The sequence below is a fragment of the Arachis hypogaea genome, chromosome 3, assembly GCF_003086295.3.
Source record: "Arachis hypogaea cultivar Tifrunner chromosome 3, arahy.Tifrunner.gnm2.J5K5, whole genome shotgun sequence".
Classification (NCBI taxonomy): Eukaryota; Viridiplantae; Streptophyta; class Magnoliopsida; order Fabales; family Fabaceae; genus Arachis; species Arachis hypogaea.
Genome location: NC_092038.1, coordinates 103,961,301 through 103,982,765, shown reverse-complemented (window position 1 = coordinate 103,982,765; position 21,465 = coordinate 103,961,301). Strand labels below are relative to the sequence as shown.

Genomic DNA, 21,465 nt, shown 5'->3' with positions numbered 1-21,465 from the left:
TGTCATGCAGCACTACTGCTTTAACCCAATGCGACAGATTATGCAGACATATGCAATACCATCTACATAAATGATATATGGTACTATTTACACTAAGAGTTAACCTTTAAGTCGTTAACCAAGAAATGAAACAATCATAAGCATGGTTCCTCACTTTGTTAAGTATGCATGATAGAAATGTTGAAAGTTGAAGTTGTATAGTAATTGCTTAAGAAAACATGATCAGAATAAGAATGAAGCAACTCTTACCTTTAAAGACTCTATTTCTTCCAGCACAAGCCACTTCTGATACAATGCCTCTGCTAACTGGAATATCCTACAGAAGAGAGATTGGAATATCATGGTACGCTGTGACTTGTGAGAGTAGAAATTTCATTTTTCAGCATATAGGGGACATGAATGACAAACAATTGAGCAATATTTGATGCCATCAACATAACAAAATGGTAACAATATTTTTCGCCCAACTTTTACATTAAAATAATTTGTAGTTAAATCCCTGGTGCTATATTTTTAAGGTTTGTGGAGAGTTTCATAAACCAATAACAACCAGGCTTTGTTGTCACCAATCTTGCATTTTATACAAAATAAGGTGTAAGAACTGATAGATTTAGAATATGTTAATTGTTAAATATGTATCCATCAACTATTTTAAGACTGATTAGTTGTGATTAGTCTCTGACTTGCTCCATCAATTTACTGTACTTCTCAGTTGGTAGAGCAGAGGACTCAAAATCATTGTGTCACCAGTTCAAATCCGGGTTCTATGTAAATTGTAAACAATAGATTACATACGTTATCATCATATGATTTTGTTTTGGCCCGACCCAGCTGGCTCTATGCCCAGGTCCAAGGAATCGACCGACCCGATGGGTTAACGAAATCCGAGCCAAAAAGTGACCCAGGCATCACCACCCTATCCACATGGCACCTGACAGTTGGGGAAGGAAGCTTCCTAGAAGGTAGGTCTACCCATGTGGGATCCACCCTAGTACAGACTATATAAGGGAAGGGCCCTACCCCTCTCCAGAGGTACGAAACCTATCCCTTACTTTTTCTGCCACTTTGTACGGATTTTGACTTGAGCGTTGGAGTTCTTTTTGCAGGTGGCTCCCCCCACGTTATACTTCCAGCTCGGAAGGTACTCGAGCTCCACTCCATTCCCTTCCATGTTAGCCCGCAAGGTCTAATCACGCGAGAGTGATCTGGATCCAAGTCTCCTGTCACCCCGAAGTATCCTGCACAACCAACCTATTCAAGAACCGAGCAACCGAACATTGGTGCCGTCTGTGGGGACTGTATAAAGGATGGCAGCATTATTCTCGAACTCGGACGAGCTACGAGAAGAGGGGAGAAGTCGCCTAAGGATTAGGGCGAGCACTGCAAGCACCTCTCATGAGCATTCAAGAGGAAACCAACGCTCCCGATCTCCCGAAAGGAGGCCATTCGGGGGAACAGGTGATGATAATGCAAGGATCATGCAGGAGCTCAGGGACAGAGTGCAATCTCGAACAAAAATTGCGGGAACGAGATCGATACCACCCCTCTGGCAGCATGAATACATGACCAAGCTTGTCACGAACCCGTTCTCCGTCGAGGAGGTCGGGTGAGCACGAAAGGCGCCGGGAGAGGGATGATGAGCGAATAATTTATACGCCTTTTGGCATTTTTTCATATAGTTTTTAGTATGATTTAGTTAGTTCTTAGTATATTTTTATTAGTTTTTAAGCAAAATTCACATTTCTAGACTTTACTATGAATTTGTGTGTTTTTCTTTGATTTTAGGAATTTTCTGGCTGAAATTGAGAGACTTGAGTAAAAATCTGATTCAGAGGCTGACAAAGAACTGCTGACGCTATTGGATTCTGACCTCCTTGCACTCAAAATAGAATTTTTGGAGCTATAGAAGTCCAAATGGTGCGCTCTCAACCTCGTTGGAAATTAGACATCCAGGGCTTTCCAGAAATATATAATAGTCCATACTTTGCCCAAGTTTAGACGATGCAAACTGGCGTTTAACGCCAGCTTTCTGCCCTATTCTGGCGTTAAACGCTAGAAACAAGTTGCAAAGCAGAGTCAAACGCCAGAAACAAGTTACAAACTGGCGTTCAACTCCAAGGAAGACCTCTACACGTGAAAGCTTCAATGCTCAGCCCAAGCACACAACAAGTGGGCTCGGAAGCGGATTTCTGCATCATTTACTCATTTCTGTAACCCTAGTAACTAGTTTAGTATAAATAGACTTTTTACTATTGTATTACATATCTTGGATCTTAAATCTTTGGATTATCTTTTGATCCTTTGATCACGTTTTGGGGGCTGGCCTCACGGCCATGCCGGAACCTTCATCACTTATGTATTTTCAACGGTGAAGTTTCTACACACCATAGATTAAGGGTATGGAGCTCTACTGTTCCTCAAGTATTAATGCAATTACTACTGGTTTCTATTCAATTCATGCTTATTCTTATTCTAAGATAATCATTTGCACTTCAACCTGATGAATGTGATTATCCGTGACACTCATCACCATTCTCACTTATGAACGCGTGCTTGACAAACACTTCCGTTCTACCTGCGAAAACTAGAGTGTGTATCTCTTGGATTGCTGCTCCACAATGCATGGTTGCCTCTCCTGACAACAGAGCCTTCCATTCCGTGAGATCAGAGTCTTCGTGGTATAAGCTAGAATCCATTGGTAGTATTCTTGATGTCCAGAAAGTCTAAACCTTGTATGTGGTATTCCGAGTAGGATCTGGGATGGGATGACTATGACGAACTTCAAACTCGCAACTGTAGGGCGTGGTGACAGACGCAAAAGGATAGTAAATCCTATTCCTACATGATCGAGAACCAACAGCTGATTAGCCATGCGGGAAACCGAATAGGACCTTTTTCACTGAGAGGATGGGAAGTAGCCATTGACAATGGTGACGCCCTACATACAGCTTGTCATGGAAAGGAGTATGAAGGATTGGATGAAGGCAGTAGGAAAGCAGAGATTCAAAAGGGATAAAGCATCTCCATACACTTATCTGAAATTCCCACCAATGATTTACATAAGTATCTCTATCTTTATTTTATGTTCTATTTATATTTTAATTATTAAAACTCCATAACCATTTGAATCTGCCTGACTGAGATTTACAAGGTGACCATAGCTTGCTTCAAGCCGACAATCTCTGTGGGATCAACCCTTACTCACGTAAGGTTTATTACTTGGATGACCCAGTGCACTTGCTGGTTAGTTGTGCGAAGTTGTGAAAAAGAAGTGATATTACAATTGTGCGTACCAAGTTGTTGGTGCCATTGAGATCACAATTTCGTGCACCAAGTTTTTGGCGCCTTTGCCGGGGATTGTTCGAGTTTGGACAACTGACGGTTCATCTTGTTGCTCAGATTAGGTAATTTTCTTCTTGTTTTATTTTATTTACAAAAAGTTTTCAAAAATATTTTAAAAAATATTTTCTCTTTTTTGTTTTTCCAAAATAATTTTCGAAAAATCCAAAAAATATTTAATAAAATCATAAAAATAAAAAATATTTTGTGTTTCTTGTTTGAGTCTTGAGTCAAATTTTAAGTTTGGTGTCAATTGCATATTCTTATTTTTCTCAAAAATTTTTCGAAAATTCATGCATTGCATTCTTCATGATCTTCAAGTTGTTCTTGATAAGTCTTCTTGTTTGATCTTCATATTTTCTTGTTTTGTGTCTTTTCTTGTTTTTCATATGCATTTTAGAATTATTAATGTCTACACATGAAAAATCTCTAAGTTTGGTGTCTTGCATGTTTTTCTTTTCTTGAAAATTTTTCAAAAATAAGTCTTGATGTTCATCTTGATCTTCAAAGTTTTCTTAGTGTTCATCTTGACATTCATAGTGTTCTTGCATGCATCATTTGTTTTAATCCAAAATTTTCATGTTTTGAGTCATTTTTGGTGTTTTTCTCTCTCATCATTAAAAATTCAAAAAAAAATAATTTTTTTTTTCTTACTTCTCTCATAAATTTCGAAAGCTTTGGGTTGACTTAGTCAAAAATTTTCAAAATTAATTTTTTCTTGTTAGTCAAGTCAAGATTTCAATTCTAAATCTTATCTTTTCAAAACTTTTTCAAAAATAAAATCTTTTCCAATTTTTCTTTTATATTTTCGAAATTTTTTTAAAATTGATTTTCTAAATATTTTTCTTGTCTTTATTTCATAATTTTCGAAAACTTTACTAACAACTAATGTGATTGATTAAAAAATTTGAAGTTGTTACTTTCTTGTTAAGAAAGGTTTAATCTTTAAATTCTAGAATCATATCTTTTACTTTCTTGTTAGTCAAGTAATCAATTTTAATTTTAAAAATCAAATCTTTTTAATTTCCTTTTCAAATATTTTTCAAAATAAATTTTCAATCAAATCTTTTCCAATCATATCTTTTTCAAAATCAATTTCAAAATGTTTTCTAACTTCCTATCTTTTCAAAATTGATTTTCAAATCTTTTTCAACTAACTAATTGACTTTTTGTTTATTTCTTATCTCTTTCAAAACCACCTAACTACTTTTCTCTCTCTAATTTTCGAAAATCACCTTCCTCTTTTTCAAAATTCTTTTAATTAACTTGTTGTTTCAAATTTTAATTTTAATTTTATTTCTTCTCTTAATTTTCAAAAATCACTAACCATTTTTCAAAAAACAATTTTCGAAAACTCGTCTCTCTCATCTCCTTCTATTTATTTATTCATTTACTAACACTTCTCTTCATCTTAAAATTCGAACCCTCTCTTCTCCTCTGTGTTCGAAATTTTCTCTTCTCCTTCTTCTATTCTTTTCTTCTTCTACTCACATAAAGGAATCTCTATACTGTGACATACAGGATTCCTCTTCTTTTTTGTTTTCTTCTTTTTCATATGAGCAGGAGCAAGGACAAGGACATTCTTGTTAAAGCAGATCCTGAACCTGAAAGGACTCTGAAGAAGAAGCTAAGAGAAGCTAAAGCACAACAATCCAGAGAAAACCTTACAGAGAATCTAGAAAAAGAAGGAGACATTGCCGAACCTAACAACAATGCAAGGAAGATGCTTGGTGACTTTACTGCACCAAATTCCAACTCACATGGAAGAAGCATCTCAATCCCTACCACTGGAGCAAACAATTTTGAGCTAAAGCCTCAATTGGTTTCTTTTAATGCAACAGAATTGCAAGTTTTATGGACTTCCATCAGAAGATCCTATTCAGTTCCTAACTGAATTCTTGTAGATCTGCGATACTGTTAAGACCAATGGGGTTAATCCCGAGGTCTACAGGCTTATGCTTTTCCCTTTTGCTGTAAGAGACAGAGCTAGAGTATGGTTGGACTCTCAACCTAAAGATAGCCTAAACTCTTGGAATAAGCTGCTCATGACTTTCTTGGCCAAGTCCTTTCCTCCTCAAAAGCTGAGTAAGCTTAGAGTGGATGTTCAAACCTTCAGACAGAAAGAAGGTGAATCCCTCTATGAAGATTGGGAGAGATATAAGCAATTGACCAAAAAGTGTCCTTCTGACATGCTTTTCGAATGGACCATCCTGGATATATTCTATGATGGTCTGTCTGAATTGTCTAAGATGTCATTGGACCATTCTGTAGGTGGATCTATTCACATAAAGAAGACGCTTGCAGAAGCTCAGAAACTTATTGAAATGGTTGCAAATAACCAGTTCATGTACACCTCTGAGAAGAATCCTGTGAGTAATAGGACGCCTAAGAGGAAGGGAGTTCTTGAAATTGATGCTCTGAATGCCATATTGGCTCAGAATAAAATTTTGACTCAGCAAGTCAACATGATTTCTCAGAGTCTGAATGGATTACAAAATGCATCCAATAGTACTAAAGAAGCATCTTCTGAAGAAGAAGCTTATGATCCTGAAAACCCTGCAATGGCAGAGGTGAATTACATGGGTGAAGCCTGTGGAAACACCTATAATCCCTCATGGAGAAATCATCCAAATTTCTCATGGAAGGATCAACAAAAGGCTCAACAAGGCTTTAATAATGGTGGAAGAAACAGGTTTAGCAATAACAAGCCTTTTCCATCATCTTCTCAGCAACAGATAGAGAATTTTGAGCAGAACCCATCTAGCTTAGCAAATATAGTCTCTGATCTATCTAAGGCCACTCTGAGTTTCATGAATGAAACAAGGTCCTCTATTAGAAATTTAGAGGCACAAGTGGGCCAGCTAAGTAAAAGAGTCACTGAAACTCCTCCTAATACTCTCCCAAGCAATACAGAAGAGAATCCAAATAGAGAGTGCAAGGCCATAACCTTGCTTGGTGTGGCCGAGCCTAGAGAGGAGGAGGAGGACGTGAATCCCAGTGAGAAAAACCTCTTGGGACGTCCTCTGGACAAAAAAGAGTTCCTAAATGAGGGACCTAAGGAATCTGAGGCTCACCTAGAGACCATAGAAATTCCATTAAACATTCGTTTACCATTCATGAGCTCTGATGACTATTTGGTAACGAGACTAGCGAGGATGAGCCTCCATTGCTCATTAATGAACTGAATACCTGGGTTCAGCACACTTTACCTCAAAAGAAACAGGATCCTGGTAAATTCCTAATTCTCTGTACCATAGGCACCATGACCTTTGAGAAGGCTCTGTGTGACCTGGGGTCAGGCATAAACTTAATGCCACTCTCTGTAATGGAGAAACTAAGAATCTTTGAGGTACAGGCTGCCACATTCTCATTAGAGATGGCAGAAAAATCCATAAAAAAGGCTTATGGACAGGTAGAGGATGTGCAAGTAAAGGTCAAAGGCCTTTACATCCCTGTTGATTTCGTAATCCTAGACACTGGGAAGGATAAGGATGAATCCATCATCCTTGGAAGACCCTTCCTAGCCACAGCAAAAGCTGTGATTGATCTGGACAGAGGAGAGTTGGTCCTTCAACTGAATGAGGACTACCTTGTGTTTAAAACTCAAGGATCTCCCTCTGTAACCATGGAGAGGAAGCAAAATAAGCATCTCTCACTGCAGAGTCAACCAAAGCCCCCACAGTCAAACTCTAAGTTTGGTGTTGGGAGGCTACAACCAAACTCTAAGTTTGGTGTTGAACCCCCACATTCAAACTCTAAGTTTGGTGTTGGGAGGTCTCAACAATGCTCTGAATATCTGTAAGGCTCCATGAGAGCCCACTGTCAAGCTATTGACATTAAAGAAGCGCTTATTGGGAGGCAACCCAATTTTATTTATCTATGTATTTTCTTTTTTTTAGGTTGATGATCATGTAGAGTCACAAAAACAATTGCAAAAATTCAAGAAAAATAAAAAATAGCATTAAAAACAGCACACCCTGGAGGAGGAACTTACTGGCATTTAAACGCCAGTAAGGGTAGCAGAGTGGGCATTTAATGCTCAGTCTGGCACCATTCTAGGCGTTAAACGCCAGAAACAAGCACTAGACTGGCGTTAAATGCCAGAAACAGGCTACAATCTGGCGTTAAACACCAGAAACAGGTTGTATCCGGGTGTTTAACGCTAGTAAAGGAATAAAAGTTGGCGTTTAACGCCAGAAACAAGCAGCAATCTGGCGTTAAATTCCAGGATTGCACAGCAAGGGCATTTTGTACGCCTAATAGGTGCAGGGATGATACATCCTTGACCCCTCAGAATCTTTGGACCCCACAGGATCCCCACCTACCCTACCCGTCTCTCTCTCACTCACTCACCAATCAAATCATATCCTCTTCCCTATATTCTCTTCACCAATCACCTCCAAACCTCTTCCCCAAAAACCCCACCTACCTCACTCTAAAAATTCAAACACTTTTCCCTCCCAAACCCAACCCTAATGACCGAAACCCAACCCTCCCTTCACCCCTATATAAATCCCTCATTACTCCTTCATATTCACACAATACAAACACATTCCCCCCTCTTGGCCGAACCATATATCTCCCTCCATATCCTCCATTTTCTTCTTCTTATACTTCTTTCTTTCTTCTTTTGCTCGAGGACGAGAAAACCTTTTAATTTTGGTATGATAAGAGAATTATTTTTTTGTTTTTTCATAACCATTTATGGCACCTAAGGCCGGAGAAACTTCTAGAAAGAGGAAAGAGAAGGCAAAAGCTTTTACTTCCGAGCAATGGGAGATGAAGAAATTCATCTCAAAGGTCCATCAAGACCACTTCTATGAAGTTGTGGCCAAGAAGAAGGTGATCCCTGAGGTCCCTTTTATGCTCAAGAAAAATGAGTATCCGGAGATCCGACATGAGATCCGAAGAAGAGGTTGGGAAGTTCTTACCAACCCCATTCAACAAGTTAGAATCTTGATGGTTCAAGATTTCTATGCCAATGCATAGATCACTAGGAACCATGATTAAAGTACAAACCCGAATCCAAAGAATTGGCTTACAATGGTTCGGAGAAAATACTTAGATTTCAGTCCGGAAAATGTAAGGTTGGCGTTCCACTTGCCAGTAATACAAGAAAACGCACGCCCCTACACTAGAAGGGTCAACTTTGATCAAAGGTTGGACCAAGTCCTCATGGACATATGTGTGGAAGGAGCTCAATGGAAAAGAGACTCAAGAAGCAATCCGGTTCAATTGAAAACATCGGACCTTAAGCCTGTGGCTAGAGGATAGTTGGAGTTCATCCAACGCTCCATCATTCCTACTAGCAACTGATTTGAAGTGACTGTGGATCGGGCCATCATGATCCATAGTATCATGATTGGGGAGGAAGTGGAAGTTTATGAGATCATACTTCTAGAACTCTACAAGGTGGCTGACAAGTCCTCCACTTTGGTTAGAGGACAAGCCCATCATGAAGAAAAGGATGGAGCGAACAAGAGAGCTTGTTCATGGACCTCAACAAGAGCATGAGGAGGATCCTCATCAAGAAATTCCTGAGATGCCTCAAAGGATGCAATTTCCTCCACACAACTATTGGGAACAACTCAACACCTCCTTAGAAGGCTTGAGTTACAACATGGACCAACTAAGGGTGGAGCACCAAGAGCACTCCATCATTCTCCATGAGATAAGAGAAGATCAAAGAGCTATGAGGGAGGAGCAACAAAGGCAAGGAAGAGACATAGAGGAGCTTAGGTGTTCTATTGGTTCTTCAAGAGAAAGACGCCACCCACACTAAGGTGGACTCATTCCTTAATCTTCTTGTCTATTTATTTTTCTATTTTCGATTTTCTGAGCTTCATGTTTGGCTATGTTTTGTGTCTTCACTACATGATCATTAGTGTCTAGTGTCTATGTCTTAAAGCTATGAATAATTTCACCTCTCTTAAATGAAAAATGTGCCTAATTACAAAAGAACAAGAAGTACTTGGATTTCAAATTTTATCTTGAAATTAGTTTAATTAGTTTAGTGTGGTGGTAATACTTTTGGCTTTCTGAATGAATGCTTGAACAGTGCATATTTTTTATCTTATTGTTTATGAATGTTAAAATTGTTGGCTCTTGAAAGAATGACGAACAAAGAGAAATGTTATTGATAATCTGAAAAATCTTGAAATTGATTCTTGAAGCAAGAAAAAGCATTGAATAAGAAAGCTTGGGGAAAAAAGTGACGAAAATTAAAAAAAAAAGAAAGAAAAAGAAAAAGCAAGTAGAAAAAGCCAATAGCCCTTAAAACCAAAAGGCAAGGGTAAAAAGGATCCAAGGCTTTAAGTATTAATGAATAGGAGGGCCCAAGGAAATAAAATCCAGGCCTAAGCGGCAAAATTAAGCTGTCCCTAACCATGTGCTTGTGTCATGAAGGTCCAAGTGAAAAGCTTGAGACTGAGTGGTTAAAGTCGTGATCCAAAGCAAAAGAGTGTGCTTAAGAACTCTAGACACCTCTAACTGGGGACTTTAGCAAAGCTGAGTCACAATCTGAAAAGGTTCACCCAGTTATGTGTCTGTGACATTTATATATCCGGTGGTAATACTGGAAAACAAAGTGCTTAGGGCCACGGCCAAGACTCATAAAGTAGCTGTGTTCAAGAATCAACATACTGAACTAGGAGAATCAATAACACTATTTAAATTTCTGAGTTCCTATAGATGCCAATCATTTTGAATTTCAAAGGATAAAGTGAGATGCCAAAACTGTTTAGAAGCAAAAAGCTACTAGCCCCGCTCATCTAATTGGGACTAAGTTTCATTGATATTGTGAGATTCATTGTATATTCTCTTCTTTTTATCCTATTTTGTTTTCAGTTGCTTGGGGACAAGCAACAATTTAAGTTTGGTGTTGTGATGAGCGGATAATTTATATGCTTTTTGGCATTGTTTTTCTATGATTTCAGGTATTTTCTGGCTGAAATTGAGGGACCTGAGCAAAAATCTGATTCAGAGGCTGATAAAGGACTGCTGATGCTATTGGATTCTGACCTCCCTGCACTCGAAATAGAATTTTTGGAGCTACAGAAGTCTAAATAGCACGCTCTCAACTGCGTTCGAAAGTAGACATCCAAGGCTTTCCAGTCATATATAATAGTCCATACTTTGCCTGAGTTTAGATGACGCAAACTAGCGTTTAACACCAGCTTTCTGCACTATTCTGGCGTTAAACGCCAGAAATAAGTTGCAAAGCAGAGTCAAACGCCAGAAACAAGTTACAAACTGGCGTTCAACTCCAAGGAAGACCTCTACACGTGAAAGCTTCAATGCTCTACCCAAGCACACACCAAGTGGGCCTGGAAGTGGATTTCTGCATCATTTACTCATTTTTGTAACCTTAGTAACTAGTTTAGTATAAATAGAACTTTTTACTATTATATTAGACATCTTGGATCATAAATTTTTGGATTAACTTTTGATCTTTTGATCACGTTTTGGGGGCTGGCCTCACGGCCATGCCGGGACCTTCATCACTTATGTATTTTCAACGGTGGAGTTTCTACACACCGTAGATTAAGGGTGTGGAGCTCTGCTGTTCCTCGAGTATTAATGCAATTACTACTGGTTTCTATTCAATTCATGCTTATTTCTTATTCTAAGATATTCATTCGCACTTCAACCTGATAAATATGATGATCCGTGACACTCATCACCATTCTCACTTATGAACGCGTGCCTGACAAACACTTCCGTTCTACCTGTGAAAGCTAGAGTATGTATCTCTTGGATTCCTGGTCCATGACACATGGTTGCCTCTCATGACAACAGAGCCTTCCATTCCGTGAGACCAGAGTCTTTGTGGTATAAGCTAGAATCCATTGGCAGCATTCTTGAGATTCGAAAAGTCTAAACCTTGTCTATGGTATTCCGAATAGGATCTGGGATGGGATGATTGTGACGAGCTTCAAACTCGCGACTGTAGGGCGTGGTGACAGACGCAAAAGGATCGTAAATCCTATTCCTACATGATCGAGAACCAACAGCTGATTAGCCATGCGGAAAACTATAGAGGACCTTTTTACTGAGAGGATGGAAAGTAGCCATTGACAACGGTGACGCCCTACATACAGCTTGGCATGGAAAGGAGTATGAAGGATTGGATGAAGGCAGTAGGAAAGCAGAGATTCAAGAGGGATAAAGCATCTCCATACACTTATCTAAAATTCCCACCAATGATTTAGATAAGTATCTCTATCTTTATTTTACGTTCTATTTATATTTTAATTATTAAAACTCCATAACCATTTGAATCCGCCTGACTGAGATTTACAAGGTGACCATAGCTTGCTTCAAGCTGACAATCTCCGTGGGATCGACCCTTACTCACGTAAGGTTTATTACTTGGACGATCCAGTGCACTTTCTGATTAGTTGTGCAAAGTTTTGAAAAAGACGTGATATTACAATTGTGCGTACCAAGTTGTTGATGCCATTGAGATCACAATTTCGTGCACTAAGGGACAATGAACGCATTGAATCCAATGAATGAGCCCGCTCCCGCACTCCCGAGGGAAACAAAGGGCGGGGGGAAGCCTGCAGAAACGGAGGAAGAAGAAGGTGGGAACCCATTATCATGGGAGCCACCCTTTTCCATTCCTCAATCCTCAAGGTCCGGCTGCCGAAACACTTCAACAAGCCAACAGACACGAGATATGACGGAACTCAAGACCCCTAGGAGCAGCTGACGGCCTTCGAGACCAGGATGAACCCGGAGGGCATTGTCTACGCCGTGAGATCCCGGGCCTTTCCTGTAACGCTGGCAAGCCCTGCGATCTGGTGGTTTAATGTGCTCCCACAGGGGTCTATCACGGCCTTTGCAGATATAACACAGACTTTGCTTACGTAGTTTACCACATACATCACCAAGGCCAAGCACTCAATCAACCTCCTAGGGGTCACCTAGAGAAATGGGGAACCGACTAAGAAGTATCTTAACAGGTTCAATGATGAATGCTTAGAGATCGACGGCCTGACCAATTCAGTGGCCAGTTTCTATCTCATGAACAGACTGCTGAATAAGGACTTCTGGAAGCACCTCACCACAAAACCCATTTGATCCATGCAGGAAATCCAAAACGTGGCAAGGGAGTACATTAATGAGTTAGGTCGTTGTGGCCAACAAACGACAACTGGCAAACCCACCTCCCCGACAACACGGGCAGGGCGAAAGAAAGGAACACACCAAGGACGGAGGACCGACCAAGCCTTTCAAGCTTTTCCCACGAGTAGGCAAGTTCACGAACTACGCCATTCTCACAGTCCCGATCGTAGAAGTCTACCAGCAGATCGCCGACAAGGGCATCTTGTCGAAGCCTCGACAATTCAAAGACAGAACAGAGGGGAACAAGAACTTGTATTGCGGTTACCACAAGGGTTTTGGTCATAAAACCCAAGATTGTTTTGACTTGAAGAAAGCCCTGGAACAGGCTATTCATGAGGGCAAACTAACGGAGTTCTCACAATTTATAAAGGAACCAAGAAGGAGGGAATGTGAGTGTTCCGAAGAAGGTAGGGGTAGAGCAGTAAAGCCAAGGAAAGAGCCCAACAAAGACAATAATCGTCGACTCACAATCATTAATGCTGTGGTCAGGGGGGACTCAACACCCAAGTCAAAGTCCGGAGAGAAAAAGGACATCAAAATTCTGGCCGTGCCATCAGGCAGCCACAGGCCATCGTCAAGGGAAGCCCTAACGATATCATTTGGACCAAGGGATCAGTAGTTCCACGACGTCCTGGAGTACCCTCCCCTCCCCCCATGGTGCTTACAACAAGAGTTGGAACTGGTATGGTCAAATGAATCCTCGTCGACATAGGCGCCAATTCCAACATTATGTTCAGGAACATTTTTTATGCCTTGGGTCTCCGAGAAACCAAACTAAAAACTCACCAACACTGGGTGGTTGGCCTTGGGGACAACTAATTCATAAAGCTTGATGGAATAGTCTCCCTCCCGGTCTGTATCGGGGCAGGATATGGAAAAAGGTCGGTAATGGCAGAGTTTGTAGTTCTAAGAGACTCCACGACCTATAACATCATCCTGGAGAGAAAGACGATCAATGAATTCTTGGCTGTGATAAGCACTAAGTTTTTTACCACGAAGTTCATCACTGATGGCAGAACTGTCGGATCCCTCAAAGGAGACTTAGAAACGGCAGCCGCGTGCGACAATGCTAGCCTCTCTTTGAGAAAGAAATCAAAAGAAGCATCTGGAGTCTTATTGGCCGACTTGGATGCCCGGGTAGAAGACAAGCCGAGGCCCGAACCTGAGGATGATTTGGTGAACTTCAGAGTCGGGGATACGGCGGACAAATTCACCTTCGTCAATATGCCCAGATGCATAGTCAGTCCGTCCCTCAGGCTCTACAGCAATGAACTGCTCTAATACCATAATGTAACACCCTACCACACATAGCTTTACCCTTAGGATGTAAAATAGAGGTGGCGAGGCACTACGACCTCTAAAATAAAATATATACATAATATTATTGAAAAAAGTACAGTGTACGAGGAGCCTTGAAAAGTGGATAAAGCAAAATTTGTAAAGTAAAAAGCGCATTGCCCCGTAAACAAGATTACTTGCGTGTGAAGAAACTAAGGTTCACAGGCATAAATAAATAGAAAGTAGGAATAGAGGGTCAAGAATACAAAATAACAAGCTCCTAACTCAACCTGCAAAGCTAAGGCGCTCGGAGAATATTTACATACATATAAACATAGCCCGAAGCACAAAATACATACATAACACCCTAATTCTCCAAAAACCTCTAGGAGGTAGAAAAGTAAAGTAAATATAAACATATGAGGAGAGTCTATACATATGGTGCACGAAATTGTGATCAATACTTTTCATAAATCAAATAATCCCCGGTAATGAATCCAAAAACTTGGTGTTCAATACCATGGCATAAACACAACTTCGCACATCTAACCAGCAAGTGTACTGGGTCGTCCAAGTAATAAACCTTACGCGAGTAAGGGTCGATCCCACAGAGATTGTTGGTATGAAGCAAGCTATGGTCACCTTGTAAATCTTAGTCAGGCAGACTCAAATGGATATGAATGATGAACGCATAAAACATAAAGATAAAGATAGAGATACTTATGTAATTCATTGGTAGGAATTTCAGATAAGCGTATGAAGATGCCTTCCCTTCCGTCTCTCTGCTTTCCTACTGTCTTCATCCAATCCTTCTTCCTCCTTTCCATGGCAAGCTCAAGCAAGGGTTTCACCGTTGTCAGTAGCTACCTCCCATCCTCTCAGTGGAAATATTCAACGCACCCTGTCACGGCACGGCTATCCATCTGTCGGTTCTCGATCAGGCCGGAATAGAATCCAGTGATTCTTTTGCGTCTGTCACTAACGCCCCGCCCTCAGGAGTTTGAAGCACGTCACAGTCATTCAATCATTGAATCCTACTCAGAATACCACAGACAAGGTTAGACCTTCCGGATTCTCTTGAATGCCGCCATCAGTTCTAGCCTATACCACGAAGACTCTGATCTCACGGAATGGCTGGCTCGTTTGTCAGGCGAGCACTCGGTTGTCAGGCGATCAACCATGCATCGTGTATCAGGAATCCAAGAGATATTCACCCAATCGAAGGTAGAACGGAGGTGGTTGTCAGTCACACGTTCATAGGTGAGAATGATGATGAGTGTCACGGATCATCACATTCATCAAGTTGAAGAACAAGTGATATCTTAGAACAAGAACAAGCGGAATTGAATAGAAGAACAATAGTAATTGCATTAATACTCGAGGTACAGCAGAGCTCCACACCTTAATCTATGGTGTGTAGAAACTCCACCGTTGAAAATACATAAGAACAAGGTCTAGGCATGGCCGAATGGCCAGCCTCCTAATGATCTAAGATAGCATCAAAACAAAGATAACTACCCAGATATCTCAATACAATAGTAAAAGGTCCTACTTATAGAAAACTAGTAGCCTAAGGTCTACAGAGATGAGTAAATGACATAAAAATCCACTTCCGGGCCCACTTGGTGTGTGCTTAGGCTGAGCAATGAAGCATTTTCGTGTAGAGACTTCTTCTGGAGTTAAACGCCAGCTTTAGTGCCAGTTTGGGCGTTTAACTCCCATTTTGGTGCCAGTTCCGGCGTTTAACGCTGGAATTCCTGAGGGTGACTTTGTACGCCAGTTTGGGCCATCAAATGTTGGGCAAAGTATGGACTATCATATATTGCTGGAAAGCCCAGGATGTCTACTTTCCAACGCCGTTGAGAGCGCGCCAATTGGGCTTCTGTAGCTCCAGAAAATCCGCTTTGAGTGCAGGGAGGTCAGAATCCAACAGCATCTGCAGTCCTTTTTAGTCTCTGAATCAGATTTTTGCTCAGGTCCCTCAATTCAGCCAGAAAATACCTGAAATCACAGAAAAACACACAAACTCATAGTAAAGTCCAGAAAAGTGAATTTTAACTAAAAACTAATAAAAATATACTAAAAACTAACTAGATCATACTAAAAACATACTAAAAACAATGCCAAAAAGCGTACAAATTATCCGCTCATCACAACACCAAACTTAAATTGTTGCTTGTCCCCAAGCAACTGAAAATCAAATAAGATAAAAAGAAGAGAATATACTATAGACTCCAAATTATCAATGAAACTTAGCTCCAATTAGATGAGCGGGACTAGTAGCTTTTTGCCTCTGAACAGTTTTGGCATCTCACTTTATCCTTTGAAATTCAGAATGATTGGCTTCTTTAGGAACTCAGAATCCAGATAGTGTTATTGATTCTCCTAGTTAAGTATGATGATTCTTGAACACAGCTACTTCATGAGTATTGGCCGTGGCCCAAAGCACTCTGTCTTCCAGTATTACCACCGGATACATACATGCCACAGACACATAATTGGGTGAACCTTTTCAGATTGTGACTCAGCTTTGCTAGAGTCCCGAATTAGAGGTGTCCAGGGTTCTTAAGCACACTCTTTTTGCCTTGGATCACAACTTTATTTCTTTCTTTTTCTTTCTTTTTCATTTTCTCTCTTTTTTTTTCGAATTTTTTTTCTTTTTTTTTTGTATTCACTGCTTTTTCTTGCTTCAAGAATCATTTTTATGATTTTTCAGATCCTCAGTAACATATCTCCTTTTTCATCATTCTTTCAAGAGCCAACAATTTTAACATTCATGAACAACAAATTCAAAAGACATATGCACTGTTCAAGCATACATTCAGAAAACAAAAAGCATTGTCACCACATCAAAATAATTAAGCTAGTTTTAAAGATGAATTCGAAATCCTGTACTTCTTGTTCTTTTGTAATAAAAACAGTTTTCATTTAAGAAAGGTGATGGATTCATAGGACATTCATAACTTTAAGGCATAGACACTAAGAAACTAATGATCACAAGACACAAACATAGATAAACATAAGCATAAAATTTCGAAAAACAGAAAAATAAAGAACAAGGAAATTAAAGAACGGGTCCACCTTAGTGATGGCGGCTTGTTCTTCCTCTTGAAAGTCTTATGGAGTGCTTGAGCTCCTTAATGTCTCTTCCTTGTCTCTGTTGTTCCTCTCTCACGGTTCTTTTGATCTTCTCTTATCTCATGGAGGAGGTGTTCTTGGTGCTCCACCCTTAGTTGTCCATGTTGGACTCAATTCTCCTAGGGAGGTGTTGATTTGCTCCCAATAGTTTTGTGGAGGAAAGTGCATCCCTTGAGGCATCTCAGGGATTTTATGAGGAGGAATTTCCTCATGCTTGCTCCATCCTTTTCTTAGTGATGGGCTTGAGGTTATGCCTTCTCAGTTGAACCGGCTTCCCTCTTGAGTTTCTCTTCCATTGAGCGCCCTCTTCATAAATGTTTATGAGGACTTGGTCCAACCTTTGATCAAAGTTGACCCTTTTTGAGTTTGAAAGGGATCTCGGGGATCACCTTCTTCAAGGCCACAACTTCATAGAAGTGGTCTTGATGCACCCCTGAGATGAATCTCTCCATCTCCCATGACTCGGAGGTGGAAGCTTTTGCCTTCCCTTTCCTCTTTCTAGAGGTTTCTCCGGCCTTGGATGCCATAAATGGTTATGGAAAAACAAAAAGCAATGCTTTTACCACACCAAACTTAAAAGGTTTGCTCGTCCTCGAGCAAAAGAAGAAAGAAGAGGGTAGAAGAAGAAGAAATGAGAAAGAAGGGAATGGCTTTGTGTTCGGCCATGTTTGGGTGGTTTGGGAGGGAAAGTGGTTTGAATTTGAAGGGTGAGGTAGGTGGGGTTTTATGAAGGATGGATGTGAGTGGTGAAGAGAAAGATGGGATTTGATAGGTGAAGGGTTTTTGGGGAAGAGGTGTTGAGGTGATTGATGAATGGGTGAAGAAGAGAGAGAGTGGTGGGGTAGGTAGGGATCCTGTGGGGTCCACAGATCCTGAGGTGTCAAGGAAAAGTCATCCATGCACCAAATGGCATGCAAAAATGCGTTTTTAGCCATTTCTGGCGTTAAACGCCGGGCTGGTGCCCATTTCTGGCGTTTAACGCCAGCTTCTTGCCCTTTTCTGGCGTTTAACGCCAGTCTGGTGCCCCTTTCTGGCGTTAAACGCCCAGAATGGTGCCAGACTGGGCGTTAAACGCCCAACAGCTAGCCTTACTGGCGTTTAAACGCCAGCACGCTCTCCTCCAGGGTGTGCTGTTTTTCTTTCTGCTTTTCATTCTGTTTTTGCTTTTTTCATTGATTTTGTGACTTCTCATGATCATCAACCTAAAAAAAACATAAAATAACAAAGGAAAATAGTCAAAATATAACATTGGGTTGCCTCCCAACAAGCGCTTCTTTAATGTCAGTAGCTTGACAGTGGGCTCTCATGGAGCCTCAGAAATGCTCAGAGCCATGTTGGAACCTCCCAACACCAAACTTAGAGTTTGAATGTGGGGGTTCAACACCAAACTTAGAGTTTGGTTGTGGCCTCCCAACACCAAACTTAGAGTTTGACTGTGGGGGCTCTGTTTGGCTCTGTTTTGAGAGAAGCTCTTCATGCTTCCTTTCCATGGTGACAGAGGGATATCCTTGAGCCTCAAATACAAAGGATTCTTCATTCACTTGAATGATCAACTCTCCTCTATCAACATCAATCACGGCCTTTGCTGTGGCTAGGAAGGGTCTGCCAAGGATGATGGATTCATCCATGCACTTCCCAGTCTCTAGGACTATGAAATCAGTAGGGATGTAATGGTCTTCAACTTTTACCAGAACATCCTCTACAAGTCCATAAGCCTGTTTTCTTGAGTTATCTGCCATCTCTAGTGAGATTTTTGCAGCTTGTACCTCAAAGATCCCTAGCTTCTCCATTACAGAGAGAGGCATGAGGTTTACACTTGACCCTAAGTCACACAAGGCCTTCTTGAAGGTCATGGTGCCTATGGTACAAGGTATTAAAAACTTCCCAGGATCCTGTCTCTTTTGAGGTAATTTCTGCCTAGACAAGTCATCCAGTTCTTTGGTGAGCAAAGGGGGTTCATCCTCCCAAATCTCATTTCTAAATAACTTGTCATTTAGCTTCATGATTGCTCCAAGGTATTTAGCAACTTGCTCTTCAGTGACATACTCATCCTCTTCAGAGGAAGAATACTCATCAGAGCTCCTGAATGGCAGAAGTAAGTCCAATGGAATCTCTATGGTCTCATTTTGAGCCTCAGATTCCCATGGTTCCTCATTGGGGAACTCATTGGAGGTTAGTGGACGTCCATTGAGGTCTTCCTCAGTGGCGTTCACTGCCTCTCCTTCCTCCCAAAATTCGGCCATGTTGATGGCCTTGCACTCTCCTTTTGGATTTTCTTCTGTATTGCTTGGGAGAGTACTAGGAGGGAGTTCAGTAATTCTCTTGCTCAGCTGACCCACTTGTGCCTCCAAGTTTCTAATGGAGAACCTTGTTTCAGTCATGAAACTTTGAGTGGTTTTGATTAGATCAGAGACCATGGTTGCTAAGTCAGGGGTATTCTGCTTAGAACTCTCTGTCTGTTGCTGAGAAGATGATGGAAAAGGCTCGCTATTGCTAAACCTGTTTCTTCCACCATTATTATTGTTGAAACCTTGTTGAGGTCTCTGTTGATCCTTCCATGAGAGATTTGGATGATTTCTCCATGAAAGATTATAGGTGTTTCCATAGGATTCTCCCATGTAATTCACCTCTTCCATTGAAGGGTTCTCAGGATCATAAGCTTCTTCCTCAGATGAAGCCTCCTTAGTACTGCTTGGTGCATTTTGCATTCCAGACAGACTTTGAGAAATCATATTGACTTGTTGAGTCAATATTTTGTTCTGAGCCAATATGGCATTCAGAGTGTCAATCTCAAGAACTCCTTTCTTCTGACTAGTCCCATTGTTCATAGGATTTCTTTCAGAAGTGTACATGAATTGGTTATTTGCAACCATTTCAATCAGCTCTTGAGCTTCTGTAGGCGTCTTCTTCAGATGAAGAGATCCTCCAGCAGAGCTATCCAAAGACATTTTGGATAGTTCAGAGAGACCATCATAGAAAATACCTATGATGCTCCATTCAGAAAGCATGTCAGAGGGACACTTTCTGATTAATTGTTTGTATCTTTCCCAAGCTTCATAGAGGGATTCTCCTTCCTTCTGTCTGAAGGTTTGGACTTCCACTCTAAGCTTACTCAATTTTTGAGGTGGAAAGAACTTTGCCAAGAAGGCATTGACTAGCTTTTCCCAAGAGTCCAGGCTTTCTTTAGGTTGTGAGTCCAACCATGTCCTAGCTCTGTCTCTTACAGCAAAAGGGAATAGCATAAGTCTGTAGACCTCAGGGTCAACCCCATTAGTCTTGACAGTGTCATAGATTTGCAAGAATTCAGCTAAGAACTGGTGAGGATCTTCCAATGGAAGTCCATGGAACTTGCAATTCTGTTGCATTAGAGAAACTAATTGAGGCTTAAGCTCAAAGTTGTTTGCTCCAATGGCAGGGATAGAGATGCTTCTCCCATAGAAGTCGGGAGTAGGTGCAGTAAAGTCACCCAGCACCTTCCTTGCATTGTTGGCATTGTTGTTGTTTTTGGCTGCCATGTGTTCTTTTTCTTTGAAGATTTCTGTTAGGTCCTCTACAGAGAGTTGTGCTTTGGCTTCTCTTAGCTTTCTCTTCAAGGTCCTTTCGGGTTCAGGATCAGCCTCAACAAGAATGCTTTTGTCCTTGCTCCTGCTCATAAGAAAGAGAAGGGAACAAGAAAATATGGAATCCTCTATGTCACAGTATAGAGATTCCTTTAGGTGTCAGAGGAAAAGAAAAGTAGAAGACAGAAGTAGAAAATTCGAACTTATCAAAGGAGATGGAGTTCGAATTTTGCATTAAGGAATAGTGTTAGTCCATAAATAGAAGGATGTGAGAAGAAGGGAAGTAATTTTCGAAAATTAAGTAAAAGATTTTGAAAACATTTTTGAAAAACACTAATTGATTTTCGAAAATGAAAGTGGAAAAGAAATCAAGTGATTTTTGAAAAAGATTTTGAAATTAGAAATCAAAAAGATTTGATTGAAAACTATTTTGAAAAAGATGTGGTTAAGAAGATATGATTAGTTTTAAAAAGATGTTATTGAGAAGATATGATTTGAAAAACATTTTAAAAAGATTTAATTTTGAAAATTAAAAACTTGGCTAACAAGAAAAGATATGATTCAAACATTAAACCTTTCTCAACAGAAAAGGCAACATACTTGAAATGTTGAATCAAATCATTAATTGATAGCAAGTATTTTTTTAAAAATAGAAAGAAATTGATTTTGAAAACATATGATTGAAAAGATATGATTTGAAAAAGATTTGATTTTTGAAAAAGTTTGAAAACTGAAAAAAATCTGCATTAAAAACAAAATCTTCCCTCTTGTGCCATCCTGGCATTAAACGCCCAGAATGGTGCACATTCTGGCGTTTAACGCCCAAAATATACCCTTTTGGGCGTTAAACGCCCAACCAGGTACCCTGGCTGGCGTTTAAACGCCAGTCTGTCCTTCTTCACTGGGCGTTTTGAACGCCCAGCTTTTTCTGTGCAATTCCTCTGCAGTATGTTCTGAATCTTCAATTCTCTGTATTATTGACTTGAAAGGACACAAATTAAAAATATTTTTGGATTTTTAA

General features: G+C 40.3%; 1 non-coding gene across 1 annotated transcript; it reads right to left on the bottom strand.

The window, feature by feature from the left end:
- Positions 1-5,426: 5,426 nt before the first annotated feature.
- LOC112792901 (small nucleolar RNA R71) lies at positions 5,427-5,534 on the bottom strand. The gene has a single exon (XR_003197620.1). It is a non-coding gene; the product is annotated as a small nucleolar RNA R71 (small nucleolar RNA).
- Positions 5,535-21,465: the final 15,931 nt, after the last annotated feature.